The following is a 19517-nucleotide window of genomic DNA, read 5'->3' on the forward strand; positions in this document are numbered from 1 at the left end:
AGGCGGACTTAAGGTCTATGGTAGAGAACACCCGGTACTGCGCAATCTGATTGACCATATCAGAAATGCGCGGGAGAGGATACGCATCCAGCTGCGTATAACGGTTAATGGTCTGACTGTAGTCGATGACCATCCGAGGTTTGTTCCCGCTTTTAACCACCACGACCTGCGCTCTCCACGGACTAGCACTGGCCTGTATGATCCCTTCTTTGAGGAGCCGCTGAACCTCAGATCTGATAAAGATCCGGTCTTCAGCGCTGTAACGCCTACTCTTAGTAGCGATGGGCTTGCAGCCTGGTACCAGATTCTTAAATAAAGAAGGTGTGGTGATTTTTAGTGTGGAGAGATTGCATGCGGGGCGCTTTGGGCAATTTGGAGGCTGCGGCTGATTCCCTACTGCCAGTGAAGGGAGTGGCCCACCGTACTGTAGGATCACACTCTTCATGTGGACCATAAAGTTTAGTCCGAGGAGAATTGGCGCACAAAGGTGCGGTAACACAAGGAGCCTGTATCGCTCGTACATTGTGCCCTGCACCTCTATGGTTACCATACAACGTCCTTGGATCGGTACAGACCGGGACCGTGATGCCATGGAAATTGTCTGTTTGGCAGGTAGAACCCGGAGTCCACACCTTTTTGCAGTGTCAGGGTGAATAAAACTCTCGGTGCTCCCACTGTCAAACAGACAATACACAGTACGACCATTTACCTTGATGTTCATCATGGAACTGTCAAGCCTGTGATGCTTTGTCTGGTCCAGAGAGATCGACGCCACCGTTGGCCCCTGGGCGTCACTGCATGCAGCCGAGGTTGATACTGAGGACCCCTGCTGGTCGCTCCTAGTCGTCGTTGACCATGATGGCCACCCCCATGAATCGCACGTGGGTGAGGGCGCCAAGCGTAGCGACTCCTGGTGGTCTTCCTCCTCCTCCGTCAGCCACAATGGCGTCGTCCTGGGCTCGCACGTGGTCGGACCTCGTGGGTACTGCGACGCCGATGGAGATTGTCTCCGCTCTGGAGGGTCACAGGCTGCACTGCCGTTCTTGGGCTTCGACCTGCAAACTTTAGCATAGTGCCCCTTTTTACCACACTGACTGCAGATCGCCGTTTTTGCAGGACACTGTTGCCGTGGATGCTTGGCTCCGCCGCAAAAATAGCATCGCTGGCCGCCTGGAGCTGCCGCCGTCGTCGGATCGATATGGGAGCGCGAGCCCGTGGGGCGAGGAGGGATTTGTGCTTGCTCCTGCCACGTTGTCTCCACGTGGTCTTCGGGGTACAGAGCCAAGCTTTTCGACGCTGCCTCCAGCATCTCAGCCATCTCCATCGCTTGGGTCAAGTTGAGGTTCCCTTTCTCTAAAAGCTTAAGCCGGATGTACGAGGACCCTACCCCTGCTACGAACGCATCTCGGGCGAGGTCGTACATATATTGCTCTGCCGACACATCTTTGCAGTCGCAGCCCCTGGCAAGCTGCAAGAGCTCATTGGCGTAGTCCTCCATGGTTTCGCCCGACTGCTGACGTCGTGTAGCAAGGAGGTAACGAGCGTGGATCTCGTTGGGTGGTCTCGTGTATCGTTTCTTCAAGAGCTCGATGGCCCTCGGGTAAGTGGTGGCCGCACGAATCGCAAGATAGACCATGTCGCTTACCCTCGCGTGGAGGACCTGGAGTTTGTCGTCGTCTGTAGTAACAGCTGCAGAGGCTGCCAGGTAGTCTTTGAAACACTTCCACCAGTGGTCGAAGGTGTTAGCGGCACCGACCGCACGTGGGTCCAGCGTCAGACGCTCTGGTTTTAGTATTTGTTCCATACTCCCTTTACTGTCTAGAGTTTTATGTTTGCTAATAAAATTGATGCGCGACAATCAAGCACGAGGTACAAGGCTTCAGCTATTGAAGGCTTTTATTAGCAAACAATGGAACTAACTAACACGAGTACACCAATTCTGACTGGAGGGGTCCCGCCTGAGCAGAGGGTCTTATACCTCTCCCCAGGAGGCGGGGCCCGACCGGGATGTGCCATAACAACATCTACCACAGGTAAACACCCTAACCCAACAACATTATACAACCCCCACAGTGGCAACACCCTAACCCAACAGTAACATAGGAATAACCCCACAGTGGTAACCAACGATGGTTCACCACAAGACCCATTCTTCTCAGTGCTATTTTAGGGAATTTTGCTTTGTGCAAAATGAATTCTGCGTTTGTCTGGTTAACAAGAACTTCCGTATTGTTTTGTATATAAATTGTGTGTGAGTTATATATGTGTTGCATCTGAGCTGTATGAGTCGTATATCTGATGTATATGATTGTATAAGGATGTATATAAGTTGCATATAAATTGAGGATGAGTTGTATGTATGTTGTGTCTGAGTTGTATATTGTGTTGTTTCTGACTTGTATTTGAGTTGTATATGTGTTGTACATGATTGTATGTGTGTATCTGTGTTGTATTTGAGTTGTATATGCGTTGCATATATGTTGTATAGTTCTTGTATAGATGTTCTATATGTGTTGTACCCGAGTTATATATGTGTTGTATATGTCAAGGGAAGGCAATGGCCTAGTGGTATTATCACTAGACTATTGATCCAGAAACTCAGCTAATGTTCTGGGGACCCAGGTTCGAATCACACCATGGCAGCTGGTGGAATTCGAATTCGATAAAAAATATCTGAAATTAAAAGTCCAGTGATAACCATGAAACCATTGTTGATTGTCGGAAAAACCCATCTGGTTCACTAATGTCCTTTAGGGAAGTAAATCTGCCATCCTTACCTGGCCTGGCCAACATGTGACTCCAGCGCCAGAGCAATGTGGTTGACTCTCAACTGCCCTCTGAAATGGCCTAGCAAGCCACTCAGTTCTATCAATTGCTATAGAGTCTCAACAAAGAAATGAAACTGGACGGACCACCTGGCATCGACCCAAGCACTGAAAAGACAATGGCAAAATAAACAGCCCTGTTGACCCTGCAAAGTCCTCCCTAATAACACCTGGGGGAGTTATCTCACAAACTAGTCAAACAACAGCCCGACATAGTCATTCTCACAGAATCATACCTTACAGATAATACCCCAGACAACACATTACCATCCATGGATATGTCCTGTCCCACCAGCAGGACAGACCCAGCAGAGTTGGCGACACAGTGGTATACAGTCGGGAGGGAGTTGCCCTAGGAGTCCTTAACATCAACTTCGGACCCCATGAAGTCTCATGGGTAAGGAAACCTCTTACTGGTTCCCACATTTCTGGTTACAGGTTACTTACTGGTCCTTCTTCGGCTGATGAATCAGTACTCCATGTTGAACAACACTTGGAGGAAGCACTGAGGGTGACAAGGGCACATAATGTACTCTGGGTGGGGGATTTCAATGTCCACCATCAAGAGTGGCTCAGCAGCTGCACGATCGAGCTGGTCGGGTCCTAAAGGATATAACTGCTAGACTGGGTCTGCATCAGATGGTGAAGGAATCAACAAGAGGAAAAAAACATACTTGGCCTCATCCTTACCAATCCGCCGGCTGCAGATGCATCTGTCCATGACAGCATTGGTAAGAGTGACCACCGCACAGTCCTTGTGTAGACGAAGTCCCACCTTCACATTGAGAATAACTGTCATCGTGTTGTCTGGCACTATCACTGTGCTAAATGGGACAGACTTTGAACAGATCTAGCAGCTCAAGACTGGGCATCCATGAGGCGCTTTGGGCCATTAACAGCAACGGAATTGTACTCCAGCACAATCTGCAACCTCATGGTCTGGCACTCAACCATTACCATCAAGCCAGGGGATCAACCCTGGTTCAATGAGTGCAGGAGGACAAGCCAGGAGCAACACTAGGCATACCTAAAAATGAGTGTCAACTTGGTGAAGCCACCAAACAGGACTATTTGCATGCCAAACGACATAAACAACAAGTGATCGACAGAGCTAAGCAATCCCACAACCAATGGATCAGATCTAAGCTCTGCAGTCCTGCCACATCCAGTCATGAATGGTGGTGGACAATTAAACAACTTACTGGAGGAGGAGGCTCAACAGATATCCCCATTCTCTATGATGGAGGAGCCCAGCACATCAGTGCAAAAGATAAGGCTAAAGCATTCGCAGCAATCTTCAGCCAGAAGTACCAAGTGGATGATCCATCTCAGCCTCCTCCAGTGGTCCCCTGCATCTCAGATGTCCGTCTCCAGCCAATTCGATTCACTCCACATGATATCAAGAAACGGGCAGAGGCACTGGATACTGCAAAGGCAATGGGCCCTGATAACATTCCAGCAATAGTACTGAAGAACTTGCCACTCCCCTAGCCAAGCTCTTCCAGTACAGTTACAACACTGGCATCTACCCGACAATGTGGAAAATTGACCAGGTATGTCCTGTACACAAAAAGCAGGACAAATCCAACCCGGCCAATTACCAGCCAATCGGTCTACTCCCGATCATCAGTAAAGTGATGGAAGAGTTCATCAACAGTGCTATCAAGCAGCACCTACTCAGCAATAACCTGCTCAGTGACGCCCAGATTGGGTTTCGCCTGGGTCTTTCAGCTCCTGACATCATCACAGCCTTAGTTCAAACATGGCCCAAAGAGCTGAATTCCAGAGGTGAGGTGAGAGTGACAGCCCTTGACCTCCAGGCCACATACAACCGCGAGTGGCATCAAGGAGCCCTAGCAAAACGGGAATCAATGGGTATCGGGGCAAACTCTCCGCTGGTTGGAGTCATACTTGGTACATAGGAAGATGGTTGTGGTAGTGGAAGATCAGTTATCTCAGCTCCAGGACATCTCTGCAGGAGTCCATCAGGGTAGTGTCCTACACCCAACCATCTGCAGCTGCTTCATCAAAGACTTTCCTTCCATTATAAGCTCAGAAGTGGGGATGTTTGCCAATGATTACACAATGTTCAGCACCACTCAGGACACCTCAGATACTGAAGCAGTCCATGTTCAAATGCAAGAAAATCTGGACAATATCCAGGCTTGGCCTGTCAAGTAGCAAGTAACATTCACACCACACAAATGCCAGAGACACTCTAACCACCGCCCCTTGACATTCAATGGTATTACCTCACTTAATCCCCTACTGTCAACATCCTTGGGGTTACCATTGACCAGAAATTCAACTGGACTCACCACATAAACACACTGGCTACAAAAGCAGGTCAGAGGCTAGGAATACTGTGGCGAGTAACTCACCTTCTGACTCCCCAAAGTCTATCCACCATCTACAAGGCACAAGTCAGGAGTGTGATGGAATACTCCCTACTTGCCTGGATGGGTGAAGCTCCAACAACAAGAAGCTTGACACCATCCAAGACAAAGCAGCCTGCTTGATGGCACCACATCTACAAACTCCACTCCCTCCACTACCGATGCTCAGTAGCAGCAGTGTGTACTAGCTACAAGATGCACTGCAGCAATTCACCAAAGGTCCTTAGACAGCACCTTCCAAACCCACAACCACTTCCATCTAGAAGGGCAAGGGCAGCAGATACATGGGAGCACCACCACCTGCAAGTTCCCCTCCAAGCCATCCTGACTTGGAAATATATCGCCGTTCCTTCGCAATCACTGGTTCAAAGTCCTGGCATTGCCTCCCGAACGGCATTGTGGGTCAACCCACAGCACATGGACTGCAGCGATTCAAGAAGGTGGCTCATCATCACTTTCTCAAGGGCAACTAGTGATGGGCAATAAACGCTGGCCAGCCAGCGATGCTCATGTCCCATGAATGAATTTTAAAAAAATGTGTTTTATAAGTGTTGTATCTGAGCTGTTTGTGAGTTGTACATGCATTGTATACATGTTGCATATGTACTATATTTTCGTTGTATGTGAGTAGTATATGTGTTGTATGTGAGTTGTAGCTGAGTTGTATCTAAGTTGTGTATGAGCTGTATCTGAGTTATGCGTGGGTTGTAGTTGAGTTGTATATGTGCTGTATGTTGTGAATTGTATATGTGTCGTATGTGAGTTGTAAAGATGTTGTATACATATTATGTGTGCGTTTTATCTGAGTAGTAAATGTGTTGCATGTGAGACAGTCGGAGATATTTCTGAGAGATGTGATAAAGTCTGGTATAAATTTGAATATTTTAGTGGATAGTCAGTCTTTTCACCCAGGTTCTTTTCTTCTGTACCCTTACTAATGGACCTGTGTCCACTCTACATACATATTTTATGTTAACTGGTCAATATGTTTAGTTTTTGAAGTTATAATAATTGAAATTACCTGACACACATCTCCAGAGTTTTCCGTAAAAAGATGTTGGTCTGATGACCTTGTTACCTCAGCATCTGGCCAGCTAATTGCTTCTTGATGTTTCTGTTTCCACCAACTCAGGGATTTCTAAGATCTAGGTCTTCTCTCCCATTTTCTTCTGTCAAATGTGAAGAACTGTGCTCAGTTCTGGTCGCCTCATTACAGGAAGGATATGGAAAAGATTGAAAGGGTGCAGAGGAGATTTACAAGGATGTTGCCTGGATTGAGTGGCATGCCTTATGAGGATAGGCTGAGGGAGCTCGGTCTTTTCTCCTTGGAGAGACGTAGGATGAGAGGAGACCTAATAGAGGTATATAAGATGTTGAGAGGCATAGATCGGGTGGACTCTGAGGCTTTTTCCCAGGGTGGAAGTGGCTGCTACGAGAGGACACAGGTTTAAGGTGCTGAGGGGTAGGTACAGGGGAAATGTTAGGGGGAAGTTTTTCACACAGAGGGTGGTGGGCGAGTGGAATCGGCTGCCGTCAGTGGTGGTGGAGGCAAACTCAATAGGGTCTTTTAAGAGACTCCTGGATGAGTACATGGGACTTAATAGGATGGAGGGTTATAGGTAGGCCTATAAGGTAGGGATATGTTCGGCACAACTTGTGGGGCCGAAGGGGCTGTTTTGTGCTGTAGTTTTCTATGTTTCTAAATCCTATCCAATCCTTCGTAGATGATCCAGTTCTGAATTCACCAGCTTTTTTCCCATCTACACAACTATTAAAGCCTCCAACAAACATCTTATCCTGCTCTTTATTAACAACTTAAATCAGTGCAACTTGTTGATTTGGATGGAGAAAAAGAATGTGAGGAATGTGCAGGATGCACATCACCAAAAATTAACCCCACCTCCCCAAAGACTATACAAGCAATACCTGTCCTGTGAGGAATGAAAATAATTGACAAAGAAGCAGAGGAAGGATGTGGAGAGTTTTCTTTTACACTGTGAGCTGTTGTCATTGAGTACATTGCCTAAATGTTTGGTGGAAGCAGATACAATGGTAATTTTCAAGGGGGATTTTGATAAATTCTTGAAAAGGAACCAGTTGTAAACATATGGAAAAAGTGCAGTTAGCTCTTTCAAAGAGCCGGCTCAAATACAGAGGGCCAAATGGCCTGCTTCGAGGCTGTATTATTAAATAATAACCCTATGCACTAGATACATTGACGACATTTTCTTCCTTTGGACTCATGGCGAACAATCACTGAAACAACTATATGATGACATCAACAATAAGTTCCATCCCACCATCAGACTCACCATGGATTACTCTCCAGAACTGGTTGCATTCTTGGACACATGCATCTTCATCAAGGTCACCTTAGCACTTCACTGTACCGCAAGTCCACGGATAACCACACAATGCTCCACTTCTCTAGCTTTCACCCTAAACATGTTAAAGAAGCCATCCCCTATGGACAAGCTCTCCATATACACAGGATCTGCTCAGATGAGGAGGATCGCTACAGACGCTGAAAGACGCCCTCGTCAGAACAGGATATGGCGCTCAACTCATCGATCGACAGTTCGACGCACCACAGTGAAAAACCGCACAGACCTCCTCAGAAGACAAACACGGGTCACGGCATAGAGTACCCCCCTTCGTCATCCAGTACTTCCCCGGAGCGGAGAAATTACGATATCTTCTCCAGAGTCTTCAACATGTCATTGTTGAAGACAAACATCTCGCCAAGGCCATCCCCACACCCCCACTACTTGCCTTCAAACAACCACGCAACCTCAAACAGACCATTGTTTGCAGAAAACTACCCAGCCTTCAGGAGAACAGTAACCATGATAGCACACAACCCGGCCACACAAACCTCTGCAAGACGTGCCAGATCATCAACATGGATGCCATCATCTCACATGAGAACACCATCCACCAGGTACACGGTACATACTCTTGTGACTCGGCCAACATTGTCTACCTGATACGCTGCAGGAAAGGATGTCCCGAGGCATGGTACATTGGCGAGACCAAGCAGACGCTATGACAATGGGTGAATGGACACTGCTCGACAATCACCAGGCAGGAGTGTTCCCTTCCTGTTGGGGAACACTTCAGCAGTTAAGAGCATTCAGCCTCTGATCTTCGGGTAAGTGTTCTCCAAGGCAGCCTTCACGACACACGACAACGCAGAATCGCCGAGCAGAAACTGATAGCCAAGTTCTGCACACATGAGGACAGCCTCAACCGGGATCTTGGGGTCATGTCACACTATCTGTAACCCCCACGACTTGCCCGGGCTTGCAAAATCTCACTAACTGTCCTGACTGGAGCAATTCGCACCTCCTTTAACCTGTGCTTAACCCTCTCTCCACTCACATTGTCTGCACCTGTAAAGACTTGATTACCTGTTAAGAATCGCATTCCAACCATTATCTTGTAATTGAGTTTGTGTCTATATTTGCCCCCTGTTTGTGAAAGAAATCCTGCACTTACCTGCGCTCCGAAAGCTCGTGCTACCAAATAAACCTGTTGGACTTTAACCTGGTGTTGTGACACTACTTACTGTAAATAATATAAAACACGCATTAGAAGAGCCGACTTCAGTTAAGATGCACTGGGGAACTCTGCCATTTATTGATGTCTTGAGGTCAAGCATTTCCCTGCACTACTCTTAGTGCCTACAAACCCCACTTGTCTGTACAAGCCACTGGCTGCTCCTCCTGTGTTCCTATAGTAACTGTTTAAAGAATCTGAGCAGTAACCAGCAGAACTGACCTGCAGTGGGTTCAGCTGCAGCATTTGGGTAACAGGGGGAGGAGGCAAGAACCAGGAGGACAGGAATATTTGACACGGGTCTTTGGATTGCTAATGGATCTGAAAAATTGAGTATGTGACTGAAGGCTGCAAGCATACTGATAGGTTAAAAAAAATTAACTCGGGCTGGGAGCCCAATGCAGCAAAACTGCAGTAGACCAAAGAACCTTCTGCTAAACGGTGCTCCCTGTTCCTCAGCATGAAAATTGCAGACGTGGCTGAAAGTCAAGGTGAACTCTGTACTGCTCATGCAAATGCTTTCCCAACTTCAATCTTATAGGTTTGCATTCGGAGGCAATTTGCAATCCCGTCCCACAATCCCAGCTTTGTTCCTGTGAATGTTTGTGAATGATGGATGTTGGAGGGAAATTCAGCAAGGTTGGTCTGTACTTAATTTGTCTTTCATCCTGCACCTCTTCCCCCTCTCCACATACACTTTTCAATCAGGCAGGGTAACAGCTTACATATTGTTGGTAACCAGTTATGACACAAGATAAAAATACAAAGAAAGGAGAACTCGTGTTCATATATTTTTCAGATGGAGTTGTGAAAGATGCAATATGAACACATCTTTCACAGCTGCATCTGAAAAATAACACTCCGAGCTGTGTAGTTATCCCTCAACACTGCACTGAAACCTCCATCTTGTTTTAGCGATGGGGGAGATAGTGGCATAGTAATCATGTTACTGGACTGGTAATCCCAGGCTAATGTTCTGGGGACATGGATTCAAATCCCGTCACAGCAGCTGGTGGAATTCTAATTCCATTTAAAACATCTTAAATTGAAAGCTAGTCTCAGTAACAATGATCATAGAACCATTGTCAATTGTTGTAAAATCCCATCTAGCTCACTAATGTCCTTTAGGAAGGGAAACCTACAGTCCACACCTGGTCTGGCCTACATGTGACTCCAGACCCACAGCAGTGTGGTTGACTCTTAACTGTCCATGATATGTTGTAATATGCCACCTAGTTCAAGGGCAATTAGGGATGGACAACAAATTCTGGCCTTGCAGCCACACCATTATCCCATGGAAGGAAAAAGGTAATGGAAACAAAGTTCTGGAAAAACTCAGCAGGTCTGGCAGCATCTGTGGAGAGAGTTAACTTTTCAAGTCAAACATGACTCTTCCTTTTTTTTTCAGTGCCATTGGCCTGGAGAGAACACTTGTTCTGAGAATAACGCTGTGGGGCTTTCTTTATGTTTACCTGTGAGGGCTGATTATTGCCCCTCTGACAGTCCTACACTGGGAATGTCGGCCTAGATTAGGTGCTTAAATCTCTGGATTGGGACTTGACCCCAATAGACTTTGGCTTCAGAAGTGAAGTGCTACCAATGTGTTGATGCCTCGTGCAAATGAAAATCCTGATTTAAATAAATAAAGGTACAGATATAGAATCATAGAATCCTACAGTGCAGGAAGAGGCCATTCAGCCCATCGGGTCTGCACCAACCACAATCCCACCCTATCCCCATAACCCCATGCACTTACCCTAGCTAGTGCCCCTGACACTAAGGGGCAATTTAGCATGGCCAATCCACCTAACCTACACATCTTTGGATATCCCCCGTGTATCCTTGGCTCGCAATAATCTGATCAGCCATTTAAAAAAAACAAGTTTAGTTTATTTATTAGTCACAAGTAAGGCTTACATTAACACTGCAATGAAGCTCCTGTGAAATTCCCCTACTTTGAGGTGAGGTCCCCTTGTCCCAGTCTCCCCCGCCAATGGGAAAAAGATGTCCTACACACCTGAACATTATCATTCAAGCTCGAAAAAACCTCAATCAGACCACCCGCTGGCCGTCTGTATTCGAGGGAGCCTCATTCGTGTGGAATCTTCTCATGAATCAATGGGGACCGGCACGGTGGCACAATGGTTAGCACCGCTGCCTCACAGTGCCAGGGATCTGGGTTCAATCCCCGGCTTGGGTCACTGTCTGTGCGGAGTCTGCACGTTCTCCCCGTGTCTGCGTGGGTTTCCTCCGGGTGCTCCGGTTTCCTCCCACGCTCCAAAGATGTGTAGGTTAAGGTGGATTGGCCATGCTAAATTGCCCCATAGTGTCCAAAGAAGTGCAGGTTAGGGTGGATTAGCCATGAGGGATGTGTGGGGTTACATGAACAGGGTAGGGGGGGAGGTTGTGCGTAAGATGCTCTGTCAGAGAGTCGGTGCAGTATCGATGGGCTGAATGGCTTTCTTCAGCACTGGAGGGAATCTGTGAAGCCTTGGAGCTCTGATAACCACTGGTGAATCTCTCCAATAAGGGGGGTTTATATTTCCTGGACAGTGCGCTGCCCAATCGTGTAGAGAGGTACAGCAGATGTGATCTAAGCAGAGCTTTGTGTAACTGTAATAGATGTTCCCCCCACCTTAATGTTACACTCACGAGTTAGAGAAGCTAATGTTCCATTAAACTTTTTGAATTGGGAGAGACGTCCAGTCACAATGTCATTGATGTATCCCCTCCCCTCTCTCTCTCCCTGTCTCTCTCTCTCTCCCTGTCTCTCTCTCTCTCCCTGTCTCTCTCTCTCCCTGTGTCTCTCTCTCTCCCTGTGCCTCTCTCTCTCTCTCTCTCTCCCTGTGTGTGTCTCTCTCTCTCCCTGTGTGTGTCTCTCTCTCTCCCTGTGTGTGTCTCTCTCTCTCCCTGTGTGTGTCTCTCTCTCTCCCTGTGTGTCTCTCTCTCTCCCCGTGTCTCTCTCTCTCTCGCTCTCCCCCTGCCTCTCTCTCTCTCGCTCTCCCCCTGCCTCTCTCTCTCTCGCTCTCTCGCTCTCTCGCTCTCTCTCTCGCTCTCCCCCTGCCCCTCTCTCTCGCTCTCCCCCTGCCTCTCTCTCTCTCTCTTTCGCTCTCCCCCTGCCCCTCTCTCTCGCTCTCCCCCTGCCCCTCTCTCGCTCTCCCCTGCCCCTCTCTCTCTCTCATTCTCCCCCTGACCCTCTCTCTCTCTCTCGCTCTCCCCGTGCCCTTCTCTCTCTCTCGCTCTCCCCCTGCCCCTCTCTCTCTTTCTCTCTCTCTCTCGCTCTCCCCCTGCCCCTCTCTTTCCCCCTGCCCCTCTCTCTCTCGCTCTCCCCCTGCCCCTCTCTCTCTCTCTCTCGCTCTCCCCCTGCCCCTCTCTCTCACTCTCTCTCGCTCTCCCTCTGCCCTTCTCTCTCTCTCTCTCGCTCTCCCCCTCTCCCCCTGCCCCTCTCTCTCTCGCTCTCCCTGTGGTGAACCATAGATGGTTACCACTGTGGGTACTTGTACCTATGTTACTCTTGTTACTGTTGGGGTTAGGGTTGGGGTGTTCCACCTGTTAGCATTGTTCTGTGGTACACTCCGTTTGGCTCCGTCTTCTTACAGGAGTATAAAGGTCACTGCTACTTCCTAGTAGCCCTTAGTCTGGGATAGTATTGTTAAGCAGTATGCTCTATTCTTGTTGTGAATAAAAGCCTTTATTCCCGGGTACGTCCAAGCCTCCCGTGTGAATTAATCGCGCATCAATTTTATTCACAACAAAATACCGAAAATTTTGTTCAAAGAAAAATGGAGCAGATGCTGAAACCCGATTGGCTAACCTTGGATCCACGTGCCACTGGAGCATCGAATACTTTCGACCATTGGTTGAAGTGTTTCCAGGATTACATCGACGCCTCGACAGCAGTCCAGTCCGACACCGACAGATTACGGGTCCTCCACGCAAGGGTGAGCGACACTGTGTATGCAACAATCCGTGATTCCCAAAATTACAAAGAGGTCATCGAATTACTCAAGAAGCTGTACCATAAACCGCCGAACGAAATTCATGCTCGTCACCTATTAGCCACTTGACGGCGGCAGCCCGGTGAAATGACGGGACAGTACCTGCGCGAACTTAAACAGCTAGCCAGAGCCTGCAATTGCAAGGTGTCGGCTACTCAATACACCAACGATCTGATCCGAGATGCGTTCGTGGCGGGAATCGGCTCATCCTATATTCGCCTGCGGCTGCTAGAGCAGGGTAATTTGGACCTGGCTAAGACGGTAGAATTGGCCGATGCAATGGAAACGGCCTCCAGATATCTTGAAACCTACCCCACCGACCACGTGGGAACATCGTGGCAAGTACAGCCACCGCCTCAACTGTACCCGGCGGCTCCTCGGAACTGCACGATCGTGCTCTCAACTTCAGACCTGACGGCTGCGGCAGCTCCAGGAGGCCCACGGTGCTATTTCTGTGGATTGGCGATGCACCCTCGTCAGAGATGTCCGGCCAGGACGGTATTTTGCTCCGCCTGTGGGAAGAAAGGGCACTATGCAAAAGTGTGCCGAGCAAAGACCCCTTCCAAGCCCAGCAGTGCTATGTGTGACTCCCCAGGATCCATCTCCGGCCTCGTCGATGTCTTCAGCCACGTGCAATTCACGGGCGCCGCCATTTCCTATGACGATGATGCAAGCCACGTGCGACATGCGGGTGCCGCCGCTTTCAACATCATCGACCACGTGCGATTCATGGGCGCAACCATTTTGGTCGACACCGGCCGCAGAAGACCAGCAGGGGTCCTCGTCATCGGCTATCTCAGCTGCCTGCAGTTACACTCGGGATCCAACAGTGGCGTCAATCATCCTGGACCAGGCCAAGCCTCACAGACTCGACAAGTCCATGATGGACATAGAGGTAAACGGGCACCTGGCGCATTGCCTGTTTGACAGCGGGAGCACGGAGAGCTTCATCCATCCGGATACAGTGAAACGGTGCGCTCTCCGTGTGCAAACTGTCAGGCAGACAATCTCCATGGCGTCGAGGTCCCGATCTGTTATCGTTCTTGGGAACTGTGTGGTAACCTTAACGGTGCGGGGCACAGTTTACGAGAACTTAAGGCTCCTCGTGTTACCGCACCTTTGCGCTCCGGTACTCCTGGGGCTAGACTTTATGGTCCACTTGAAGAGTGTGACCCTGCAGTACGATGGGCCACTCCCTCCACTTTTAGTGGGAGAACAGCAGCCTCCAAATTGCCCAGCGCGCTCCACATGCAGCCTCTCGACACTCAAAATTACCCCGCCTTCCCTATTCGAAAATCTCGTGCCAGGCTGCAAGCCCATCGCGACTAAGAGCAGGCGTTACAACGCTGAGGATCGGATCTTTATTCGATCTGAGGTTCAGCGGCTCCTCAGGGAAGGGGTCATTCAACCTAGCACTAGCCCATGGAGAGCACAAGTCGTGGTGGTCAAGACTGGAGACAAGCCCCGGATGGTCATAGACTATAGTCAGACCATTAATAGGTACACGCAGCTGGACGCGTACCCTCTCCCGCGCATATCTGACATGGTCAACCAGATTGCGCAGTACCGGGTGTTCTCCACCATCGACTTGAAGTCAGCCTACCACCAGCTCCCCATTCGCCCAGAGGACCGCAAATACACGGCCTTTGAGGCGGATGGCCGTCTCTACCATTTTTTAAGAGTCCCTTTCGGCGTCACTAATGGGGTCTTGGTCTTCCAGCGTGAGATGGACCGAATGGTGGACCAAAACGGGCTACCTTCCCGTACCTGGACAACGTCACTATCTGCGGCCATGACCAGCAGGACCACAACGCCAACCTCCAGAAGTTTTTACGCACTGCGACTCTCCTGAACTTGACCTATAACAAGGAGAAGTGCGTATTCAGCAAGCACCGCCTAGCAATCCTCGGATACGTGGTGGAAAACGGGGTCATCGGCCCCGATCCAGACCGTATGCGTCCCCTCCTTGAACTTCCCCTACCCACTAGCATCAAAGCACTGAGAAGATGCTTAGGCTTCTTCTCGTACTATGCACAGTGGGTTCCCAATTACGCGGACAAAGCCCGTCCGCTCATAAAATCTACCTCTTTTCCCCTGACCGCAGAGGCTCGCCTAGCCTTTGAAGGGATAAAAGCCGACATTGCGAAAGCTATGATGCACGCTGTCGATGAGTCCATCCCTTTTCAAGTGGAGAGTGATGCATCTGATTTCGCCCCGGCCGCCACACTTAACCAGGCGGGCAGGCCCGTCGCCTTTTTCTCTCGCACCCTCCAAGGCCCTGAAATTCGGCACACCTCTGTGGAGAAAGAGGCTCAGGCCATTGTGGAGGCCGTACGGCATTGGCGCCATTATTTGGCTGGCAAACGGTTTACCCTGCTCACGGACCAGCGGTCTGTGGCCTTCATGTTCAACAACACGTTAAAGGGAAAAATTAAGAATGATAAAATCTTGAGGTGGAGAATCGAACTCTCCACCTACAACTATGATATCATGTACCGTCCGGGGAAGCTCAATGAGCCCTCGGATGCCCTGTCATGTGGAACATGTGCCAGTGTGCAGGAGGACCGGTTACAGGCCCTCCACAATGATCTCTGCCATCCGGGGATCACTCGGCTCTTCCATTTTGTAAAGGCTCGGAATCTGCCCTACTCTATAGAGGATGTCAGGTCGATAACTCGAAGCTGCCGGGTTTGTGCAGAGTGCAAGCCGCACTTCTACCGGCCTGACAGGGCACACCTCATTAAGGCCACTCGCCCTTTTGAACGACTGAGTGTCGACTTCAAGGGCCCCCTTCCTTCGACAGATCGGAATGTGTATTTCCTCAACGTGGTTGACGAATACTCCCGATTCCCCTTTGCCATCCCCTGTTCTGACATGTCCTCTGCCACGGTAATCAAAGCCCTGCGGAGTCTTTTTACCCTGTTTGGCTACCCCAGTTATATCCACAGTGATAGGGGTTCGTCATTTATGAGCGACGACTTGAGGCAATACCTGCTCTCTAAAGGAATTGCCTCAAGTAGGACTACGAGTTATAACCCCAGGGGTAACGGACAGGTCGAGAGAGAAAACGCTACAGTCTGGAAGACTGTTTTACTGGCGTTAAGGTCCAGGGGTCTTCCAGTCTCCCGTTGGCAAGAGGTACTTTCTGATGCGCTCCATTCAATCCGGTCCCTCCTGTGTACGGCAACCAACGCTACCTCACATGAGCGGATGTTTACCTTCCCTAGGAAGTCTTCCTCTGGGACCTCACTGCCATCTTGGTTGACGTACTCAGGACCTGTTCTGCGGCGGCATGTTAGGGCCCGCAAGTCCGACCCTTTGGTTGAACAGGTCCATCTCCTCCACACCAACCCTCAATATGCCTATGTGGCATATCCTGATGGGCGAGAGGACACGGTCTCTATCCGAGATCTGGCGCCTGCAGGGGACCTGGAAACCCCTGTCACTCCCGCGCCCCTGGTTAGGATTCCTTTGCCCATTCTCTCCCCTCCTGACACGGCGCGGGCAGCATCGGGACCTCACCTTCATCCTCTTACCCCCGTGTACAGCTTGCCTGAGTCCAGGAGATTGTCGCCACCTCGAGGTCGACAGGCGTGTGAGGAACTGGAGGAGTCAGTGGACACCACCTCGGAGAGAGGGTCGTCGCCACGGTCACCAGAACCGGCACTGGAGCCAGTGCTGCGGAGGTCGCAGAGACAGTGCGGACCCCCGATACGGCTGAACTTGTGAACATGTGGACAGTTCGTATTGTCTCCTTACCCCACCGGCCTTTGTTTTTAAAGGAGGGGTGAATGTGGTGAACCATAGATGGTTACCACTATGGATACTTGTACATATGTTACTCTTGTTACTGTTGGGGTTAGGGTTGGGGTGTTCCACCTGTTAGCATTGTTCTGTGGTACACTCCGTTTGGCTCCGCCTTCTTACAGGAGTATAAAGGTCACTGCTACTTCCTAGTAGCCCTTAGTCTGGGATAGTATGGTTAAGCAGTATGCTCTATTCTTGTTGTGAATAAAAGCCGTTATTCCCGGGTACGTCCTAGCCTCCCGTGTGAATTAATCACGCATCACTCCCCCTGCCCCTCTCTCTCTCTCTCTCTCGCTCTCCCCTGCTCCTCTCTCTCTCTCTCTCTCTCTCGCTCTCCCCCTGCCCCCCTCTCTCTCGCTCTCGCTCTCTCTCTCGCTCTCCCCCTGTCCCCCTCTCTCTCTCGCTCTGCCCCTGCCCCCCTCTCTCTCTCTCTCTCTCTCGCTCTCCCCCTGCCCCTCTCTCCCACGCTCTCTCTCACTCTCCCCCTGCCTCTCTCTCTCTCTCTCTCTCGCTTTCCCCCTGCCCCTCTCTCTCACGCTCTCTCTCTCTCGCTCTCCGCCTGCCTCTCTCTCGCTCTCTCGCTCTCCCTCTGCCCCTCTCGCTCTCCCCTGCCCCTCGCTCTCGCTCTCCCCCTGCCCCTCTCTCTCTCTCGCTCTCCCCTGCCCCTCTCTCTCCCCCTGCCCCTCTCCCTCTCTCTCCCCCTGCCCCTCTCTCTCGCTCTCCCCCCTGCCCCTCTCTCACTCTCTCTCGCTCTCCCCGTGCCCCTCTCCCTCTCTCTCCCCCTGCCCCTCTCTCTCTCTCTCTCGCTCTCCCCCCTGCCCCTCTCTCTCACTCTCTCTCGCTCTCCCCTGCCCCTCTCTCTCTCACTCTCTCTCGCTCTCCCCCTGCCCCTCTCTCTCTCCCCCTGCCCCTCTCCCTCTCTCTCCCCCTGCCCCACTCTCTCTCTCTCCCCCTGCCCCTCTCTCTCACTCTCTCTCGCTCTCCCCCTGCCCCTCTCTCTCACTCTCTCTCGCTCTCTCTCTCTCGCTCTCCCCCTGCCCCCCTCTCTCTCTCTCTCTCGCTCTCCCCCTGCCCCTCTCTCTCTCTGGCTCTCCCCCTGCCCCTCTCTCTCTCTCGCTCTCCTCCTGCCCCTCTCTCTCTCTCTCTCTCTCTCTCTCGCTCTCCCCCTGCCCCCCCTCTCTCTCGCTCTCGCTCTCCCCCTGCCCCCCTCTCTCTCGCTCTCGCTCTCCCCCTGCCCCTCTCTCACTCTCTCTCGCTCTCCCCCTGCCCCCCCTCTCTCTCACTCTCTCTCGCTCTCCCCCTGCCCCTCTCTCTCTCGCTCTCCCCCTGCCCCTCTCTCTCTCTCTCTCGCTCTCCCCCTGCCCCTCTCTCTCTCTCTCTCGCTCTCCCCCTGCCCCCCTCTCTCTCGCTCTCGCTCTCTCTCTCTCCCCCTGCCCCCCTCTCTCTCGCTCTCTCTCTCTCGCTCTCCCCCTGCCCCCTCTCTCTCTCGCTCTCCCCCTGCCCCCACCTCTCTCTCTCTTTCTCTCTCGCTCTCCCCTGCCCCCCTCTCTCTCGCTCTCTCTTTCTCGCTCTCCCCCTGCCCCTCTCTCTCTCTCTCTCTCTCTCGCTCTCCCCCTGCCCCCCTCTCTCTCGTTCTCGCTCTCTCTCTCTCCCCCTGCCCCCTCTCTCTCGCTCTCCCCCTGCCCCTCTATTGAAAATGTTGTTTGAAATGTTCATGGTTCTTGCACACAGTAACAAAACATAGGATCCTGTTTACATGTTCTAGCAGTGTTATAATTGTTGTTAGAAATTGGGAAATTTCAGCCCTGTATTGCTGAATGCCTGCCTATTTTATAATGTATGTGAAACCAGGAGCAACAGAAGCAGGAAGATGTCAGCCTAAACCCCAGCAGCCACATTGAGGATAATGACAGACTCGTGTCATGCAGTACATTTTGAGTCATCACCAAAGCAAAGTTGGATGTTAATAGCATTAATATAAAATAGGTGTCTGGAGCTGTTCAGAGAAAAATAAAGAATTGCATTGATGTAGTACCTTTCACAACCTCAGGATGTCCCAAAGTGCTTTGCAGCCAATGAACTCCTTTTGAAGTGCAGTTCCCCTATAATGGAGAGATGGGAGGGAATTTCTGTACAGCAAGATCCCACAAAACATTTGCAGCTGGGCATTTGAGAGGGCAGCCATGGCCCAATAGCTCATCTGTATTACTCCACCCCCAATTCTGGTTCAGTACTGCATTGGGAATGTCAGCCTAGGTAGTGTGTTCTCGAGTGGGATTTGAATTGACAACCACCTGAATCTGAGCAGATCTGGTAGCTGACACCATGACAACAAGATGCAAAAGTTCTCAATGCCCAAAGCAGAAAGACTAACTAGGTACACAGTCAGTTGAAGGACCCTATTCCACCTCGCCACAGCACTGAATCTATTTTGAATGTCTGGAGCACTGAGTTTCTCTCTCGCCTGTTTTTCACTTTAGGTTGCTGCAGCCAGTGAAGGGGGGTGGAGGTGGAGGGTGTTAGTTAATCCACTCCCCCCCTCTCTCTCCCCCCCCTCCATATAGAGGGGGAGAGATAGAGAACTGGAGAGGTGGAGAAATGTAGAAATAGAGACACTGAGAGGTGTAGAGATGGAGATGTGCTGAGGTAGAGGGGGGAGCGATGGAGAGGTGAAGAGATGCAGAGGTAGAGAGTTGGAGAGTGTGGCGATACTGTGTCTTTAAGAAATATATTTGAGTCATGTATCTTGTGCAGGATTATTTTTCTTCTAACTGGTGCCACTGGGTCTATAACTGGCATCCTCTATTATTACTGCAGCAGCATAATTGCTTCTAATTGTTAGAATATTTGTTTTAATTTGAACTAATGCTGGTCTGCTGATGTTTGTGATTTTCCCGAGGGATTTGAAGAGTAGGACTTGATTAGGTTGATTG

Source organism: Mustelus asterias, chromosome 4 (genome assembly GCF_964213995.1).
Source record: "Mustelus asterias chromosome 4, sMusAst1.hap1.1, whole genome shotgun sequence".
NCBI lineage: Eukaryota > Metazoa > Chordata > Chondrichthyes > Carcharhiniformes > Triakidae > Mustelus > Mustelus asterias.